This window comes from Lagopus leucura, unplaced genomic scaffold (assembly GCF_019238085.1).
Source record: "Lagopus leucura isolate 7727_CA_CO unplaced genomic scaffold, USGS_WTPT01 Super-Scaffold_774, whole genome shotgun sequence".
NCBI classification, from domain to species: domain Eukaryota; kingdom Metazoa; phylum Chordata; class Aves; order Galliformes; family Phasianidae; genus Lagopus; species Lagopus leucura.
The window spans coordinates 3,812,683-3,833,571 of NW_024962258.1; the positions used below are offsets into that span (position 1 = coordinate 3,812,683).

Here is a 20,889-nt window from a genome sequence, read left to right on the forward strand (position 1 = left end):
CTGGTAACAGAGCTGCCTTATAAATGAGCTAATAGAGCTGGTTAACTTCCCTTGAAATGACTAAATACTGATCTTCCAGAAGTCTAACAGCCTAAGACTTAGAGTTTGGTTTCTGGCTCTGAGTTGCTCTCTGTAGGGTGTAGCAAATCATAATTGTTTTAAAGGTGTGTGTTACAGTGGCTACATTGGCAAACTTGCTTCTCTCAGTCTGACTTAAGGTGTGAAATCATTGTTTAATTTCTACTGCTTAACATGATTGAACATATTACAAAATTGTGGAGCAGAGAAACAGGATATTCCTCCTCTTCTGAGGAAATTATTAGAACTTGTAGTTGCTATTGGAGTGGTTATTTGGGTGGAGAAGGAAGGAAGTATTGCCATGGTGTAAAATTACAGTTAAATTAAAAGTTGCAACAGCCTTCATTTTTGACTTGCTAAAGATTACACTCACTAATTCAGGGGAGCATGAGAATGATCAGAAAGGAACCAAATATTTAGAACTGCGAAGGCTTCCTTATTTCCTTTGTATTATAGCAATGTTCATTCTGCAAACAATAGTAGAAAATAGTGTGTCGAAGATTCTACTAAGTTGAGACAAACATCACAGACAAGCTGACGAAGTATAGCTTACGTAACTGAAGATGGATTAAAAACTGCCCAAACGTCTGAGTCTTGCGGATTGAAAGTCTTGTTGGCCCTAGTGATCTACCCATGGGGCCAGTCCAATTCAAGTTTAATGACCTGTATGATGGATTTTAAGTATACACTCAACAAAATCACAACCAAAAACCTAGGATGGGTGGCTGATGGATCACCAAAGATGAATGGTGAGAAAGTAGTGAAATGGATGAAGTTTCATGAAGTTCAGCAAGAGGAAATGCAAGGTTTGGTGTATTTGAAAGAATGGCACCAGGTGGGAATATGCAGTCAGAAGGAAAAGAGTGAAGGACACTGGTTTTATGATGGGCAAGCTGACTGTGACACAGAATAGCCCATTCTGCAAAAATGCCACTGGGATCCTTGGCTACATTAAGTACAGCATTGGTAGCAGTTTCAACTCTACATAACACAGCTGTAGTGCTGTCTGTTTCTGATGCCTTCAATACAGGAGATTAGCAGATGTATTAAAACAAGGGAGGAGGCAAGGTTATAAAGATGACTGAGGCAGAGCATCTTTTATGCAGTTTGAGAGAGAGCTCAGAATGTTCCATCAGCATGGAGAAAGCACTTAAGAAATACGTATAGAATCTCATGGCAGGGAATGAAAAGGAGCAAGCCAAACTCTTGTCAGTAGTGCCCAGCTGATTAGACAAGAATAAATGGTCACAAACTGAAACATTAAATTCTATTGACACTTAGTAAGTTGTGTTTTTTAATTATTTTGTTTTAAACCCTAAGGGTTTAACATTAAGAACATCAAACATTAGAACAGGGTATAGAATCTCCATTCTTGGCAATGTTTAAAAACTGGATTGGCTCCTGTGCAGGGTTGTTGGGCTAGATAATCGCAGGAGGTTGTTTCCAAACAGATCTGTGATTCTGAGAAATACTTGTCATTATGGTGGCACTTGTTCCCCATTCTAAGTGATGTGTAACTTCTGTATGGATTCTTGCAAAGGAAGAACTTTCTGTTATTGCACAGTGTCCATTTTTTTTTTGTATGTGTAGTGTAATGCTTGTACATTACACTAAGCTGTGTTCAGCAGCTAATACAATGTGAATGTCTCACTTGGTGATACCAGTTCTGTTTGTCAAGATAAGCAAAACGGTTCCAACAGCAATTGACAACCTTCTGGGATTTGTGTGTGCTCTGTGAAATACCGTTTAGATTGCTTGGAGCAAACTCAAGTGTTATCTAAAATAAAGGTAATTTAAAACTTTCTGAAATTTGCATCTTCCAGCTGACGTGATTATTTTTAGAAGCAATTCCTAGTTTAAATGAAGGCTGTCATCGTAGCTGAACACAGGGTTTTAATTAACCTCTGAGCCAGAAGGAAGCTTCTAACCCTGAATATAATGCCCTCTATTCCTAGCTGAAGTGAAGTCTCAAAAATCTTACTGAAGTCTCTTCTTGGGGTCTGTTACTTTCATGACTAATAGTGTTTTTATACATTTCTAAAAATTTTTTAAGTATAGTCTGCTTATTCACAGTAGCCGATTTTACTTCTGTTGTAGCTTTTTGATAATCTAAGATAACAGTAAAGTTTTGGGGTTCTGTTTCTTTTTATGTTATAATGTGCTGCTTGCTTGTTATAGCATAGAACTCCACCATAATGTAATGCAGATACTAGCAGAGTACAATGAAGAAAATACAGATTTTAGGCATTGACTTCAGAAGTGCATTTTTCTATTTGACAGCTTACCTATAAATTTGGAAGAGTACTAAGATCTTCCAGGGTTATTTCTCCTTTCCTATAACAACAGGAAGCCTTTGTTAGAGAGTGCTACAAATTTGAAAATGTTTTGGCTACTATAACTAGGGCTGAAAAAAAAAAAGTATGCATGCAGTAGTTCACCTCACTATACTGATCAGTAAAGAAGATGGAAAAAGCAGGCAAAACCAAAGGATTAACAGGACTTGTTCCACACAGAATATCCCATGTGAAAAAATGGTAAGTACTTCTGATATAGATTGTGTAAAGGATAAAACTTTAAAGAGACAGCTTGTTCTAGTGGTTGGTAACCCTACACATAGCAGGGGGTTGAAACTAGATGATCATGTGGTCATTTTCAATCCAGGCCATTCTATGATTTATCCGTTGATATTAAACTGATCATTGAGGACAAAAGTATGTTCTCCCACAGAAAGTAGGTAATTTTCATTGTATCCTTGATGTTTTCACACTAAATACAACCACAGATAGTTTACATTTTCTGGAACATTAATTTAGGTCTTCAGGTCTCTTATTTTGTGAAAGCAAATGTTGCAGTATATTTAAATGAAAAAAAAAATGCTATCTGTCTCATTTTTTTTTAATATTAATTATAGTTCTTGTATTGCCTGGTCCTCTGAGCAGGAGGGCCATGACTGTGGGAGCAGTGACTTCTCATGTGCAGCTACTGAAATTGTAAGGAAACCAGCTAAACATTCCTAAGCCAGTGCAGCCTGGCAGGACTCGCCTCACAGTGCTGAAGGAGTTAGCAAATATTATAGCTGGGCAGCTCTCAACAATTTGCCAAACGTCTCGGGAGTCTGGGGATGTCTCTGCTGAATAGAAGCTGGCCAATGTTATAGTCTTCTACATATGGCATGAGAGAAGACCAAACTACAGACCTATATCTGATCTTCATCTCTGAAAAAGTTATGGAAATGATTATTCTGCATGTTGAAAGCCATGCTGAGAAGAAAGCTGATATCATATATAAATCAGCTTGGGTTCATGAAGGGTAAGTCCTCTTAGTAATTTGATCTCAGTCTATGTTAAGGTCACATGCTTAGCAATGAAGGGAAGGCAGTGAATGTAATCTTTATGGATTTTAGTATGGCCTTTGACACTTTCTGTCGCAGTATTCTTCTTGACAGATTATTCAACTGTGAGATGAGCAGATTCATGCTGTGTTGAGTGATGAACTGGCTCAGCACTAGAGCTCAGAAGGTTGTAGTGAACAAGGCTACAGCTGGCTGGTGATCAGTTGTTAGATGTGTTTCCTAGTGCACAGTTCTAGAGCTAGTCCTGGATAGCTGGGACAGATCAGTGCCGAACACAGGCACTAAGTAGAAGATGAGTGGCTGGAGAGCAACTCAGCAGCAGCAGCTCAGCGTAAGCCAGCAGTGTGTTCTGGATGCCAAGAAGGCAAAGTGCATTTTGGAATGCATTGAATACAGGCAATCAACTACGAGAGATGGTTCTCCTGCTATATTTAGCATTGGTGCTGCTGCACCTTGAATACTGCACGCGGTTCAAGGTGTCCTCAATAGCTAAGGATGTTAAGGTACTTGAAAACATGTAGAGAATGGCAACAAAGCTGGTCTGGAAGGCATGTCCTGTGAGGAGTGGCTGAGGGCATTGGGCTGTCCAATCAAAGATCAAAGATGTTGATCTTTGCTGCCTGGTCAGCAATGACAACTCATGGAAATGGCGGAGAGCTGAAACAGAGGAGATTCATACTGGGCATTAGGAGAAATTACCTTGCTGTGAGAATGGTCAAATGCAAGAATAGCTTCCTAGATTGGAGGTTCATGCCTCAAACCTGTCAGTTTTCTTATGGTATTTGGACACTTCATGCCTCAAACCTGTCAGTGTTCTTACAGCATTTGGACACTGTAACATGCTTTAACTTTCGGATACCCTGCAGTAATTAGGCAGCTAGGCTCAGTGTTCTTTGTATGTCCCTTTCAAGAGAACTATTCAGTTCCATGCTGTTCTCAACTACCTTTCTTTCATAGATGATCTGGCATATGTCAGAAATACTCTGAAGAGTTGTTCTCGATGTATTTAGCTTTAAAGCCACCTGTTACTCTTCCTCACTTGAGAAAATGCACTGCATTTCTGAAAATAAATTTTTCAAAGCATGTGAATTGATCTTATAAAGTAGACTTATTCTCTGTGTGAGCATACTAAAGCTATAGCAAAATAGTCCCTATGATAGATATTCCCAACTGAAAATGTTTCTATCAATGTTTCTTTATTTTCTTCTTGTAAATGCTCATGAAGCTCTTCCAAAGATGGAAAACAGCTGTATAGGAATTACTTGTAGACCTTTCAGTAACAGGACAAACTTTTTTTTTCTTTTTAAGGATTTTTGACTTTTCTTTCAGTGCTTTGCCACAGCATTCTAGCAGACAGAATATTCCTCCAGTCAATCTAGCATTTTCATTCATTAGGAAAGTCATGACTTTTTTTTTTTTTTTTCCCCTTCAGAGAAGCTTCAACGCTTTTTTTTTCCTTGAGAAATGAGAAATTGGGAGCATCTAAAAGTCTAGAAAATTATTTTGGCTAAGTAAACAGGACAGATTTACAGAGTGTCTTACTGATTCATGCTGTGAAGAATCATAGAAGAATGTGAAGTTTTGTGATGTGCTGTATGGTTGGAATTGGCAGTTCTGCTAATTGGTTATCTACAAATTGTGTCACTTTAAAAATTTAAATGTTGCATCTTCAGTTTTCTCTTTGGCACTGTGACAAATAGCATGTTTGGTTTTGCATTAAGCTAGTTGTTTGTTTGCTTGTTTGTTTATTGTTTCACAACCAAACATTGAGAAAGCATAACTAAACTTTCAGGAAAAAAAAGGGTTGTAAGCAGAAGTTGTTTTACTGTCCACTGTTGCATCATATCCTCTTTGCTTACAGTAGGTAGATACAACCATACGATTCAGTCATTCATATTTTCCTTAACCTGATTTGCTTGATCTGACAGCAGAGCTGTCATTGTGGTTAGGGCAACATATAAAGCAGCCTGGAGGATATGTACTTTTAACTTTTGTTTTTCAATAGTCTGTAAATTATTAATGGATCTCCTGGTCACAAGGGCATAACGAAGGCTAGTAATTACAGGAGTCCAGAGGACTTATAAGGGAGTGATGGTAGCTTGAGGCTGAACTTCTGATCCAAACTTTGCTGTTGCATTCCCTTTTATCAGAAAATTAAGACTCTCTATTCAGCAGGGAAAGGACAATGATAAGAGAATCACAGCCTATGATTGGAGAGTGGAAGCTGGAACTCTGTTCAACTGAGCTAATTCTTTGAATATGCACACTTCTACAGAGTGTAAAGGTATGTATACCTTCATACTGAATTTCACTGCAGTGGAAGGAGAACGTTCTTTCTGGATTTGTGAATGCTGACTGAGAAAACAGAAAATGTGAATATTATTTTCTGTGTGACCGTCTTACATAGCATCATTTAAAACTAAATGTATAAAATACTTTCTACACACACCTGGCTTTCAGTGTCTATCTTCACATGACTATAGGGACTTGAAAAAAGAAATGAATTTGAATGAATTTGGGCTGCCTTTTCATGTGTATGCATTTCAAAATCTCTGTAAGATGAGTGCTGGAAACTGGCTGTACAACCTCTCCTCTGCAGCTCACAAAATAACTTAGTGCACAAAATAGAAGTACTGGGGCATATGTGAAGCTTTTCTAATTGTTATTAATATTTAAGCATTCATACTGAACATGCACGGCTTGAAACCTCGCCTTGAATGGAGCTGAAATGTAAGCCAGGAAAAGAAAATTCAAGCTAAGTATGGAGACGGTCATTCCCTCCATTCTTCCCTTGATACTCCATTCAGGTACTTAATCATAGCTAGGCTAACTGCTGGCATGTTTCTCAATTCTTCTCTATTTTGTTATGATATTATCTTTCAAGAAACAAAGCAAGGGGAAGAACTTATTTGGAAATAAAGACAAAGCCATAAAACAGAAGCACTTGGTGTTAAAAAAAAAAAAGAAAAAAGAAAAAAGAAAAAAGAAAAAAGAAAAAAGGGTAGGTTCTTGCTATTTATTTAAGGAGAATCCAGGTGGCCAGATAATTTGAAAGATTTGTTGTACTTGATGGAAGTTGGTGTAAGATTGAAAGGATGTGTTAACCTATAAAACTGTAAGATATGACTGAGCTATGACAGAAATTCAAACTGGGTTAAGAAAATAGGTTTTTCTCCTACCTAGCCAACTTATAAAAATGTTTTGGTTCTTATGTTTTAATCAGCTAGATTAGACATTCACCCTTAGAAAAGACCACCAATTAATGCAAATTCACATCTCCACCTTCGTGCTTTGTGCTTCTTGAGCATCTGTTGCCATTCCTTTGAATGGCAAACTGTCAGGCTGCAGATAATGAAGGCTCCAAAACACTGAGGTAATTACCTACAATAAGTGAACTGAAGCAGTTCCAGCAATATATTGCCAAATAAGCCCACTAAAACAGCTGTAACAGGAGATCTGAAATGAGACGAAAGCAATAAGGGCTGAAAATGAGACACACGGAAGGAAACTCATACAAGAGATGAAGAAGATTACATTGCTGTTGTATTTTGTTCTAGTCAAGGTGAATGACCTTCATTTGAAATGCTTTGTAAATGAGTAGTTGGTGCTTAAGGGAGTACAAGGACGTACAGTACTTGATTGCATGGGGCATAACTTTTGGAAACAAATGATAGAAACAGATTTGACACTGTGGGAATGTTACAATATGAAGTAAGATAACTAGAAGTAACAAGATTTAAACTTCTTAAAATTTCAAATTATTATCTTCCTGATGTAACTGTAATTTACACTATTGGAAGGCTGCGTTTTTCATGTACATATATTAATCTGACATTCTGGGGAGTTTTCAGTTAACTGGGTTTGCTTTTTTACAGCAGATACATTAAACTTACCGAAAAGTCGATCAGCTTTCATTAGAACTGATAGCTGTCTGCCATGAACAAAGCTACAAGTCAGCTGTCTATCTATCTTAAAAGCTAGAGGCCAGCCTGACAATTGTACGGTAGATCTGGAGGAGGAATGGCTGCTTGCAAATGCCCAGTGGGACAGTACTGAAGATGATGCTGAGGGTGTAGAGCAAGTCCATAGAAAAACTGGCTTAGTTTTAATACTTATGCTCATGGATCAGTTTGTTTCTGTTTGTAAATCTGGTATCACTTTTGTTTATTTTATTGTGTGGCCCTATACCTCTCTGTTCTTGTCTTACTCTGGTCTGGTTAAGGTTTTTGTTGCTGTCACTTTTTTTCCAGAAAATGAGAATTTTAAGAACCCTGTAAAGAGCAACTTCATTCTTCCAAGATATTTCCTTAGGAACTGGAGGACAAAATGCAGTTTTCTAGTTTAAGGTTTAAGTAACTAATACTGAGAGTAATCAGGCAACTATAATTTAAAAATTTCCAAGGGAACACAAATTTCTAATACACTTAGTTTTAATTCAGATAGATTTTTGATTTCACACAGGCATAATTTTTACCATTAATTACCACTTTCTGTTCAACTTTCATAGTTGAACAGAATAGTCTATTGCTCACCTTCTCCTTCCCTTCTCCTTCCTCCTCCCCTTCCCTTTCTCCATTTCCCATGCAATATTTGTATCAGGTAAGATGGCTTTTGTTAAAAACTGCATACATTGCTTGAGAAATAAATTTTGTTTTCATGTCTCTCAGTTAAAATAAGAAACTACATGGAACAGCATGAGAAATTCTGTAAATCTCAAAAACAATAATAAGCAATTGTCATTTTCACTGCTTGGAATATTTTTGAAGACATTAGCACTACCCAAGAAAATTTATCAGAATAAGATGATTTGATACGCGTGTTGAATCCCTTAAGCTACAGAGGAACGATGTGTTTACAGTAAAATATGATGGAAACAGATGTGAGTTGGATCAAAATTGATCAAATAGAGCATCTGTCCTGATTGTTAGAAGCAGGACACAGTGCCAGCTCATGTTGAATCTTTCATCAACCAGCACCCCAAATCCTTCTCCTCAGGGCTGCTTTTAAGCCATTCTCCAACCCGTTCCCTATGCTTGGGGTTGCTCTGACCCAGGTGCAGGAATTTGTACTTGGGCTTTTTGAACTTTATGAGGCTGGCATGGGACACATCTCATGTCCGTCTAGGTCCCTCTGGATAGTATCCCTTCCCTCTAGTATGTCAACTTCACTACTCAGCTTGGTGTCATCTGCAAACTTGCTGAGAGTTCTCTTGATCCGACTGTCCATGTCACATACAAAAATGTTAAATGGCATCGGTCCCAGCACCATTCTGTGTTGTTCAAGAACAGAATATGAGCAAATCAAGGCATATTCCTAGGATGATGCAATTTAATAAACAGGGAAAAAGACTGACATACAGTTAGCTGTTTTTATGTTTAACTAGCTTTTTGCTAGTGGAGTTTCCTACTCTGAAGGAAAACATTATTATACGTTATTTGTTAATAAAGATTATGATACAATGATATCAGTTTCAGAAATCTTAGAAAGAAGACACGGAATTGCCACAGGCATAAATCCAGAAGAAAATGTGCACTAGGTTGAATAGACAAAACGTATGGCATCTTGCGTATATATAGCTGTGAACAGGTATTATTTTTGGAGATTACTCTTCAATTTCAATGTTTGGTGAAACTTTTTTGTTTGGCATTCAATTCTAAAATAGGTGCATTTCAACCTGATTGATGTAGTTGATTATACTAAAGTGTAGCACAGCATAAGCACAATGATGTTTACGTTTTTTTTTTTGAAGCATTAACCAACTAAGCTAGATTAAAAGTGACCTAGTTAAATTCTTCCATTTTATGTTTTGTACTATTTTGTGTGTATGTATATACACAGTCTCCGCATATCTGGATCTTTTGAAATCATACAGCTGACATACAGGCCTCCTTAGCATCATTATGTTCTCTGTGGAAAAAGTCTAAAATCTTTTTATACACATAGTGAATGGACTACAGTGTTGTTGTTTATTTGAAGACTGTGTTCTTTGGGTTACTTTAATTGGTATTTCATTGGCCTGTGATTCCAGCAGCAGTTTACAGGGATAGCTTAATTGCTTGATGCATTAATTATGTATCTCATTATCCTTCACTTTCATATTGAAATGAATACAGCAGAGAGTGATAGTTGCTAATTTTGTCTTATAACTTCATATTGTTTATGGCAGACAAAATATTTTCCTTTCATTTCCATTTTTAAATTTGATTTGCACACTAGCAATATCTATCACATTCCATATGGAATTAGAAATGGGTAACATTCATTACTTTTTGATGTGAGAAGGCAAAGCCATGACAACACATTAGAAAGCTATGCTGATGAAGTTTATTGGTATTAGGCTGAATAAGAATGTTACTTCAGCATACTGCATAACGTCAGTAGTAGCTGGTAAGAGAACGCTATTTTGCAGACCAGCATATTATATGTTTTAGCATGGACCTGCTTAGAAAGAACCAAGTGTTTCATTGTGCATGTCTTCAGAACATCCAGGGGAAGCTCTGCTGGAAGTCCTGTGCCTGCAGCAATTTGAAGAATCAAGCCACTTAATGAGATACCTGATGGGATCATTACCATGTCCAACTGCAGGGAAGCTTAGAGGTACCTGAACTTCATTTTAAATACTGAATATAGAAGCTCCTCATGGGCTACTTTATCCAACATTTCAGTTTTTTGCTGATTCAAGTAACTTTAGGTGAGCAGAATTCTTTAACACAGATGTCCTCAGAGGACTCTAAATTTCATTTTTGTTTAAAAAGCAAAGTCTTCTGTGATTTTTCTACCTGGTATTTAAAGTGTTTATTTGTTGTTCTCTCACATATTTGTGCCTCGTTCTACTTGGGTGAGTAATTTCCTTCCAGAAAGGATATTATGAGAGCAAGAGTAATTGAGATAAAATTGAGCACTAGAGACTTCTTTCCCCCTGAATGCTTCTAAATTATTAATTGCACAGTGGTGGCTGCATGATCTAACAATATGAGCATAAATAGTTTCTGGCCCCTTAAAATTATACTCCTTATGGGAGTTTATTTCTTCAAGCAGGAACTTCATTTGCTTAAATCAGCATATTGGTAGCAGAAAATTAAAATGAAAGCAAAATTGTAGCTGTCAGCATCTGATGCAGGGCAATACACCAGTAACTATTAAATCTTATCGTTCTCTTCGCAGAGGGAAAGGGATGGCGACGGTATTTTTAATGTTCTAATTCAACCCTGTTGCAGAGCCTGTTTTTTGAAAGAAATGTGTGCCTGTGTGTAAAATGTCTTTTCCTCTCTAAAGCATTAGCCTCAGAATCTTGGATTTAAATTTGCCTGCTGCTTCACAGAGAAGTTTTTCTTGCTTCACAGAGTATCCTAGCCTTATAAATCTTCTTACAAGCTTGGGTTTATTTTTTCTGTCACAAACTCAAATCTGAAATATGCTGTGTCAGTGGCAGCGTGTTAGAAAGGCATGCTGCCTTTTTTCTTCCTTGACAAGGTAAGCTGTTGTGGTAGTGGTGCACTGTTCAGAGCCCAGGGAGGTGTGGGGCTCTGTGCAGTACCTGTCTCCACCAGCCCAGCAGCAAGATGAGGCTCTACTGAACGCAATGCGTGTAGGCCCAAGCGGCTCTGTAGGAGCAGTGAAGGTGTCACACACCAGTGCCACATCTCTCATAGGCATTTGGAATGTTTGGGCTGCTGCATTGGCAGAGAAGATGAGGCTGAAATTTTCAAGGGCCTGCCTGTATAGAAATGTAACAAACAAGACTCATTTGCAATTTCTTTCTTTCTTATTTTATTTTTTTTTCAGATATTTTTACATAAGAATAAAGCTAATGAATATGCTTAGCCTGTCTGACCTCTTGGGACAACAGACAGAAGTTTTCTATCTTTTCACTCCATAGCTCTTCAAAAATGTGTCACTGAACACTGGAGTTTTATGCTAAAAGTGAAAATAAACCTGCTGGTGACAGGCCACAAACAGGATAGGGTTTTATGAGGTCATATAGCTTTTGGCTTTCAGAGCTGTATCCCATTAAAGTAATTTCTGAAGTGACAGTAGTAGGCTATTGAGTGACAAGAAAGTACAGCTCTATAGCAATTGGTGCTATGCTCAGAAACAGTGAGATGGGGCAGTTTACCTCATTTACGTACCTTACTTTATGCGCACAGGTTCATTTTGTCCCTTATTCAGTTCTTCCTTCTTATTTCTTTAACAATCTTCTGATTTAATCTTCAGGAACAGACTGTACTGCAACTGTAATCATCAGTGAATACTCTGAATGACCTCTGGGTCCTAAGAAGGCATTCTGATTTTACTTTATAATGGGACAGTATTACTAAAGAACTGTGTTAGAGAAATATGGTACAGTACGTTCTTGGTTATAATGCAGTTTTTCTAAGTTTATTAATGTATAACTTCATTTCTGGGAGATTTAAGACATGAGGTTTTCTTTAACCCTGAAACTGTGGGTTAATTTTCTACTTTTGAATGCAGACCAGCTTTCAGTATCTGCATTTTACAATAAATAGCAATAGAATTTAGCTCACAAGAAAACAGTAGAGAAGAGATGTGTGGAATTCTTTCTATCATTTCATTCCCTACCTGGACTTTCAGTACCTCTGGGAGCAGCCATGGGTCTGTCTTTGTCTTGGGTCATCATGATAACTCCATTTTAACTGTCATACTTTCAAGACCATATCTTCAACTAGGCTGTTAAACTGAATCATTCCTGTTGAGTTTAGGAGAAACAACAAAAGAATAGTAAGTTTCCATATTGCCACAACAGCTTTAATTTGTGGTCCAGAATTTAGAGATACTTCAGTTTCTGTTTGCAGACTTCTCCGGATGCTTGGAGGTGTGCCTTTAGGTATGTCTTATTAACTGTATTTTAACTAACTCTATTTCTGTGTTAATTGGGGCTGGGATGCAGTCTCCTGCTTTCTAGCTAATTGTTCCAGTGAAGGCTTTTATGCGTGTTTCTTCATAGTGTGTTGCAAGCAGCTGGGAACTAGTTCTACTCCTAGTCTGTTTTGACCAAAAGAGATGATTAATTAATGTGGTGCAAAACTAAGGGTAACAAGAGATGCTGAAAGTAAAGACATTGCAGCTCAGGTTCAGCACCGTACTGACATGACTGTATAAATCACTTCATACTGAGCAGATTATGTTTAAGGTATTGCTACTTCTAACCTCTTTGAATAGTAAGTGGTACCATAACGAAAAGCATATGCTGACTGGGAAAGGCTGAATATGCTGTATCTGCTAAAAGCTTTCTTCAGTTCCTTTTCTTTTTTATCCTTTTTTTTTCTTCTTCTTGATTATTCAATAAATAAATAAACATCTTTACTTTGAGGAGAAAATACAATAGAATACATACAAAAACATGCAGTAAAACATGCAATTAAGAGAAGAAACAGTATGTCTTTAGAACAGCCATGCGAAACATGGTTGGAAAAGTGTTTATGTGAAAATGACATCTTGATTCTCCTTATTTATTTTCTGTTGAAGCTTCCAGATCAGATGTGCTCAGTTAATAAGTCAAAGCAAGATTTTTCTAACATCCCACACAGCATGCCTAGTGATTTATCTGAAATTCAAGCTGTGTTCATTCCACTTCCTACTTCATCACTGATATAAACAGTCTGGAGTCTGAATTTCACTGGCAATCCTGTTGATGCATTTTGCAGATTAAACATCTCTCTTTTCCTCAGTTATTTCGGCTGTAAGACTTTGGCAGTATATATCATCATAAGTTTGAGTTCCAGGACATGGAAGGAAGCAAGTGTATCTCAGAAGAAAGAAAAGGAGAATATATGTGCAAATGATAAAGTTACTTTCTTTAAAATCATTTGATCAGAATTGTAAACTAAACAAACTGATTTAAAGATGATATATAAGAACCTCTTTGCGCAGACACCAAATACTTCAATGCTCGTATTAACTTTTGCTCTGTCTCTGTTCAAAATCAACCAGAACTTTTATTTTACGATGTAGAAAATTACCAAAATCTCAGAAATATGAAATTACTTCTAAATACTGCTTGGAAGTAATGAGAATATTTAGAAGGACGGTTGTCACTGTTGTGTGCCTGCCAGCTCCCTTGCTGGCTTGGAAAGCAGAAAAACTGAAATGTCTTTTGGGGCACTTCTTGGGCAAGTGGGAGGCTCCTCCTTCTGCTTTGAGTTGAGACAAGGGTCCAGTCTCTCTTATCTTACATTTTTGTTGTCTGACTCCTCAAGGTTGGAAACTTAGCTTCTCTCCCATGCAGGGAAAGCCTGCAGGGGAAGAAAAAGCTATCGGTCTGCCCACATCACTGTGTGATGCTGCACATCAGTTTCTCTCTCCAGTTAAAGAGCATTACACTGCTTAGTGATTTCCTCATGCAATTGAGCTGGCTCCAGATTGGTGGAGTTACAGCAAGCTCTTTACACAGTAGTGGTTACCCACCACTTCCCTTGATATTCACCCTGCCCTGGAGGATGAAGCACTAATCAAAAGCATGCCTTATCTGACTGCATCGAGATGCCAGCTTGTATCTTGTTCTTCTATTATTTAAAACTGCTTAGCCTTACTATGTCTGTTTACTTTTAAAATGTCTTCTATTGAAACAGGAATAAAAGAGGATACAGAGCTCTTGGAATGGGTCCAGAGGAGGGCCACTAATATGATCAGAGGGCTGGAGCACCACTCCTATGAGGAAAGGTTAAGGGATCTTGAGCTTGTTTAGCTTGGAGAAGAGAAGGCTCCAAGGGGCCTTCCGGTACTTGAAGGGAGTGTATAAACAGGAGGAGGAATGATATTTATGATGGTGAATAGTGGTAGAACAAGGGGAAATGGTTTTAAACTGACAGGGAGGTTTTGGTTAGATAGCAGGAGAAAGTTTTTCATAAAGAGGGTGGTGACACACTGGAACAGGTTGTCCGGAGATGTTGTGGATGCCCCATCCCTGGAGGCAATCAAGGCCAGGCTGGATGTGGCTCTGAGCTGCCTGGTCTGCTGGTTGGCAGCCCTGCACATAGCTGGGGAGTTGAAACTAGATGATCGTTGTGGTCCTTCTCAGCCCAGGCCATTCTATGATTCAACAATTCTAAAATTCTATGATTCAATGATTCTATGATTCTTTGAAAGGGGGTTTTATGTTGTTTTATAAGGGGACAGTGGAGACATGTTATAAGACATAAAAGGAGCTTTATGGAGAGTGCAAGTCATAACTCTGAATAGATTTTTTTTTTTCTTTTTTTAGAGGCTGTGAGCCCTTGAAAATTTTCAAAACTTGAATGCAGAAGGCTCTAAGCAAATAGACCTAGCTTTTGAACCTGTATTTAAACTGGGAATTGTACTAGAAAACTTTCAGAGTGCTTTCAAAACCACAGTCCTATAATGATACCATGTCATGTCTCCGCAGCTGTTTAAGGCTGTAGGAAAAATCCGAGGTTTTTTCCCCATAATCTCCCAGAGAGATCATGTCTTTCAGTTCAGCAGGAGACAGTCTCTCTGAAGCTCATTCGTTTTTCTTTAGTAAATGATCTGAACTTAATGTTTAGAAGTAATGTTTTTTCTCTTCTTTAAACCTCTTTGACAGTTCCTGGTTGGACATTTTTGGACTGGGCACATATAGTATAACAGGCAGGAAATTTCTTCTAGTGGGCTGCAAATTTTGACAGCTTAATGATGATGATGATTTTTTTGTGGATGGTGATTGTCCTTTCATTCAACTTTGATTTTTACTGAAGAAACAGAAAAAAAAAAAAAAATTCCTTGTGTTTTAATGTTTCATTACAGAGAAGGTAACTTAATACCCAAAGGGCTAAACGAATGACTCTTAATCACAACTGAATTCTTATTCTTTTGCCACTTAATGACCAGTTGGGAGGAGTTAATGGTCCTCAACTTCATCTAGGACCATTAACTGCTGAGATTATTCCTTTGTAAGTGCCTGCTGTTAAGAATTCTGCTATTACAAGCTAAATGTATTCCGATGTCTTCTGAAGTGCTTGTGGGTTTTTCCATAACATGTTTTATGTATGTGGTGTCATTGCTCAGATTTACCTTTTTATTTGATACTACTTAAAATGCCAACAAAGAAGACAAAAAAAAAAAAAAAAAAAAAAAAAAAAAAAAAAAATCTCCTACTTTAAAAATTCTCATTACTCAGAAGTATTGTGTCTTGAAATCCATTAGAAACGTTTTGTAAAAACTATTTCCATACTTCACAGTGTGCTTAGACTAAGTATAATTTGAAAAATGCTGGGTTTGTTGCTTTTTCAGATAGTGCACCTATCTACAATAACTTGTTGGGATATACACTGTGTATACTTGCAAAGACTTTTTATAGTGCTTTTTTTTTTCTTTTTTTCTTTACATTCATTTTTGTTGTTATTATTTATGGCAGCACCTGTACAAATAAGTTTGATATGCATGATTATGATATGCATTGTACTGTCTGAAATCAGCTTATACATCTAATATCAGAAAAGCAGGGTCTGAAATTGAAGCCCTGGATTGACTAGTGAGCCTATTCTGGATACTTTTCACATGTAGGAAGGATCTTTCACACAGTTAACATTTCTACATACTGACCCTGGAAATTACAGAAGTTCTAGAAACTATCAGTTATTACTATTACTATTATTATTATTATTATTATTATTATTTTATATATTACACCTTTAAACAGAAAGACCCTTCTAATTCTAGTAGTGTAAGATTTGGTGTTTCTACTCCATAATATTGCAGTACATAGCACATTCTACTCATAGCAGAATAGACAATCAAACATCTTGCATACTTCACATTTTCTGTATTGATTTTTAAGGTGTAATCCCTGCCATTCTTTACATTGGCTTCATCTTCCCAGGGGACCCAACCAGCTGGTGGTCTTTGTCAAATAAAATACAGTAAGAGATGATGTTTCAGTTGTGCTGAACATGTTGTGTAAAAATGAAAAGTGTTTAAAAACCTCTTCTGACCTGGCTAGGAGGGAGATACAGTGCAATTTATTGTTCTTTTTTTACTGCAGTACTTAACTAAACTAAACAACAGAGTTTCTTCAAACTGGAGAAGGTGTGTTCAGTCTGCTCTACTTCTGCTCTGAAAACATTTAGCTTTGAAGAAACTTTGTTGTACTTGTTAGAGTTGAAGCAGAACACATTATGCTCAGTATTCAAGCAGCAAAGCACAGCCTAGAAAGAGGCAAACAAGAACTTTTCCAGTGAAATGTCACAATTACTTGTTTTGTTAAGCAAAATATTGATGAAAGAAGGCCATGAAGTCCTTTAGAGAAGCATATGGAATTTATCATTAGTGTCATATTCAGTTCTACTATTAGTGTTACCTGTTTAGATTTGCTTTGAATTTTTACTGTTTTAATGTTTTGTTTAATATTTTGCACATCTTATAAGGTTGACTAATTTCATATTTTTGCTGAATACACAACAGTGCTGCAGATAAGACTATAAAACCACAGTGCAAAATCCAGAAAGGACAGCTAACTCTCCAAAGCACTTTAGCTAAGTAGCATAGTGCAGCGTGTTCAATAGACCAGATGTTTAATTTAGGTACATATAACAAAATTTACTAAGTAGACACTGTGATGTTACTGCCAGACATACCTCTGAAAAACATGATTTGTGTACTCTACGTGAGCTCAGGTTGTAATACCTTGGGGAATTTGGCCAATATATTTTTTTTTCATTTTAAGCAATGTAATAACATACAAAGCTCAAATACACGTGGAAATATTCACACAGCCTGCCTTTTAAAATAGTTTCTATGTGAAGTTAATAGATGTTTTAACAGCATTGTACACCTTGAAATTCTAAGCATGCACCCTTTGCTATCAATGGTGATTTGTGGAACTACTTAAAAGATTTCAGAATAAAATAGTAAAATACAAATGAGTTTGGTGTGTTTGAGAATTTCAGCCGCTAGATGGGGCAAGATATTAGGAAACGGGATTCCCTGTAATCAAGCTATCTGACGGACTTTGGGAGTGTTTCTGCTATATCGAGATGTAGCTTACACTATTAAAATATAATTAAATTATAATTAAAAAACTCTGACAAAAGTATGTCCATTTCCCTGTGCTGCATCTCTGATCTGGAAAGAACCAGGCTGTCACCTGAGGTGCCAGTATCTGAAAAGTGAATTGTTAAAGTGAATTTCAAATGGTATTTAAAAAATCTTGTTATAATAGACAACATTTTTGTCCTTGGAAATTTTGTTTATTCCCTTGGCAGTCTTAAAACCAAAATTTGTAGCTAGTGTCCACTTGATGGGAAAAATGTACCTTTTAGAGAAGATGGTTATGTTGAGAGAAACCCTCACAAAGTCACTTTGTAACTTGTAAGCCATGTAAGTCAGGGTCAACTAACAACTTTTTTGGGGAGGGGAGGATGGAGAGGTTATTAAAGGTGATCATCTGCCTTTGTTGTTTAGTGAGAAGATTAGTTTCATTCTTGGACTGCTGCTGGTATGAGAATATTGAATATTAGAATATACTATATATATTTGCTTGCCATTTGTAAGCTAGCAATTTTTGCAGTAATATTGATGGGATGGTAGGACCGCCTAATCAAAATGTGCATAGAAAGTGAAGATAAAATGTTTTCATTAATTCCTAAATAATTACAATTAAATTTTTACTAGCTAGCATGTAGGAAAAGGTTTGCAAGACAAAGCACTCTGACCTTCCTCTCATCGGTCTACAACAGTAGCAGCCATTGCACATCTGCTTGGCAGGTAAAAGCTGTGCCACATTTCCACATTTGTTTTTTGATGCCTCTAATAAGGAAAATCTTATCATGAAATTTTCATACTCAGTCAAAACCAGTAAACTAATGGCTTGTGTTTAATTTGAATGCTGAAACTGAGATTATTGAGGGAGGCACATATAGAACTGCTATTTCTCTCTGAATGAGCCAAAAACAAGCCTTCCAAGAAAAAATGCACAGAAGTAGATTCATTTTAAAAAATGTTGATTATGTGTGATATGTGTACTTGTAATAACTGCATAGAAATAAGGTTTATGAACATGTTGCAACTCTTTTTTTATCCACAAACAGCAGAATTGCCTAATGTCTCAAAGGAGGGCACATGGTCATCTATTTGCATGTACTAAAATATAATAATGATGTGCTATCAATAATTACTTATATATATGGAGGTAGGTAGGTTCCCATATACTCCTTCCCACAAACTGGTGACCAGCCATCTGCTTCTCTCTTCTAGTAGGATTTCCTGGAGATTCTTCAAATAAGTAAAATGTTGAGCTACACAGTCAGCAGCATGTGTTGAAATAAATTCTGCAGAAATAATAATAGGTACAGTAAGATTATACTGATCTCACATTAATGTACAGTGATTCTCTTGAAAGCACTGCAAAACCTAACCAGCCGACACGTCAGTTATATCAAAGGATCACATAAATCATGGAATTAAAAGCTCTGAACAGCCTTGAGATTAATTGGTGCTGAAACATCTTCTGCTAAGCAAATAAGAGAGCTTAAACAAAGTCTAAGCAGGCTTTTGTTAGTAGCGGTTTCATTTGTCAACTGGAAATTATCCAAAGACTTTGTAATTAAAATGAGAAAGCATGTACTGGGAGAATATTAATATAGAACCACTGAAGCTTGGTCTTAATTTTTTTTTTTTTTTTTTTTTTTCATTAGCAGATGCCTATGGTTGTATGGATTTATGGCCATACCAAGTAAATTTTTAAGCAGCTAGTTAAAACACTCTGAAGCATTAGTTTAGAGCACAAGAGAACATCTAGTAAAGATAGATTGCACATGTAATTGAACAAAAGAATGGATCTGTAATTTGTTTTGTGTTCTGTATCATAATGGTAAACAAGAAAAGCCATAATGGAGCTAACTCTAAAAGATATCAGTGAAAGATGCTGGCTCTGCTCCAAACAGTCCATTTAGGCTGCCTTAACATTACTGTGCTTCTTATAATTTTACTGAACTCCTCTATAAACTTATTTACAGCATCAGTACATACAGCATTTTAGGAGCAGTTGGCTATAACCTATGTCCTGTAATCTATAACTTGTTAGGCTGTGGCACCAATAATGCATTCTTCGGATTTTAAAAATCCCACTGCTATCTAAAAAATAATTCTTTCAATACTTCTGTTAAAAGTCTGAAGGTTACAGATGTTATGGTTTGCAAGTCACAGCTGTGAATATAGGATTCTTTTCTAAAATAGTAGCAGAACTCTAGCTAAACTTCTTCATGTGATTAAGCAAAAGATTAAGCCAGCAGGTCAAGGAAGGTGATCCCTCCCATCTACTCTGCCCTGGTGAAGCCTCACGTGGAGTACTGTGTCCAGTTTTGGGCTTCCCAGTACAAAAAAGACAGGGATCTCCTGGAGGGAGTCCAGCAGAGGGTCACAAAGACGATAAAGGACCTGGAGCACCTCCCCTTTGTGGAAAGGCTGGGTGACCTGGATTCAGACTTGAGAAAAGAAGACTGAGAGGTGATGTAATTAATGTTTATAAATATCTTAAGTGTGGGGGTCAAAAGGGCATGGCCAACCTCTTTTCAGCCATCCATGGGGACCAGACAAGGCCATAAACTTGCGCTTGGGAAGTTCCACACCAATAAGCAAAGGAACTTCTTCACAGTAAGGGTGACAGCATTGGAACAGGCTGCCCAGGTAGGTTGTGGATTCTCCTTCTCTGGAGATATTCAAGATTCACCTGGACTCCTATCTGTGCAGCCTGCTGTAGAGGGCCTGTTTTGCAGGCTGCTTGACTATGCTTTATCTACAGAGGTCTCTTCCAGACTCCACAATTCTGTGATTCTGTGATTCTCTGTTATGTGTAAAGAAATCAATTTTACTACCTCAGCGTCAGCTTCTTTATTGTGCTGAATGCGGACCACTGGCTTAGCACCACTGCTGTGTGCCTTACCACTCCAACACTGTGTATCAGGAAATCAAGAGATCAGTGACAGGGATTAAAAAAGTGAATCAAAACAACATTCCCACCTCCCCCTACTGTGCCCTGCCAAACAGCACAGGCTTACCAAGATTTGCACTACTTGAGAAGAAACTACTGGAGAACCCACATGAAGAACTTTTCTGAAAAAAATGTGATGATTAATGAAAAATATAATGTTTTGTCTTACGTTTTTTATTTGGATAAATTGTCTTCAAGTATCAAGGAATATTCTTGATTTCTGCTGAAAGGGGGATCTATACTTCTCCCTCAGGGGAAGCTGTGATGAATCCCTGACTATTTGGTGTCTCTTGAGCCTTGTCATGTTTCATGCCCTCTTCTCCATGTCTATATCAACTGATATAGACTGAGAATTTAGAGTCTGTAGTCCCGGAGCAGCTAGCAGAATGTCCTCAAATTTGAGATATTGGTCTGGCAGGAATGGGTGTTGGTGCTGCTAAAAGGTACCAGTTGGACAAATAGGGTCCCATTATTTTTAGTTTTTGCATGGACTTTCAGGACTGGTATTTTGCAAGAT

At 37.3% G+C, this 20,889-nt stretch overlaps 1 long non-coding RNA gene across 2 annotated transcripts in view; it reads left to right on the forward strand.

The window, feature by feature from the left end:
• Nucleotides 1-5,494: 5,494 nt before the first annotated feature.
• The window catches only part of LOC122176436, a 61,612-nt gene continuing 46,217 nt past the window's right edge, over nt 5,495-20,889 (forward strand). For both annotated transcript variants that reach the window (XR_006177738.1, XR_006177739.1), the window contains exons 1-2: nt 5,495-5,714; nt 9,911-10,027. This is a non-coding gene — a long non-coding RNA (uncharacterized LOC122176436). The remainder of the gene's footprint in view (nt 5,715-9,910; nt 10,028-20,889) is intronic.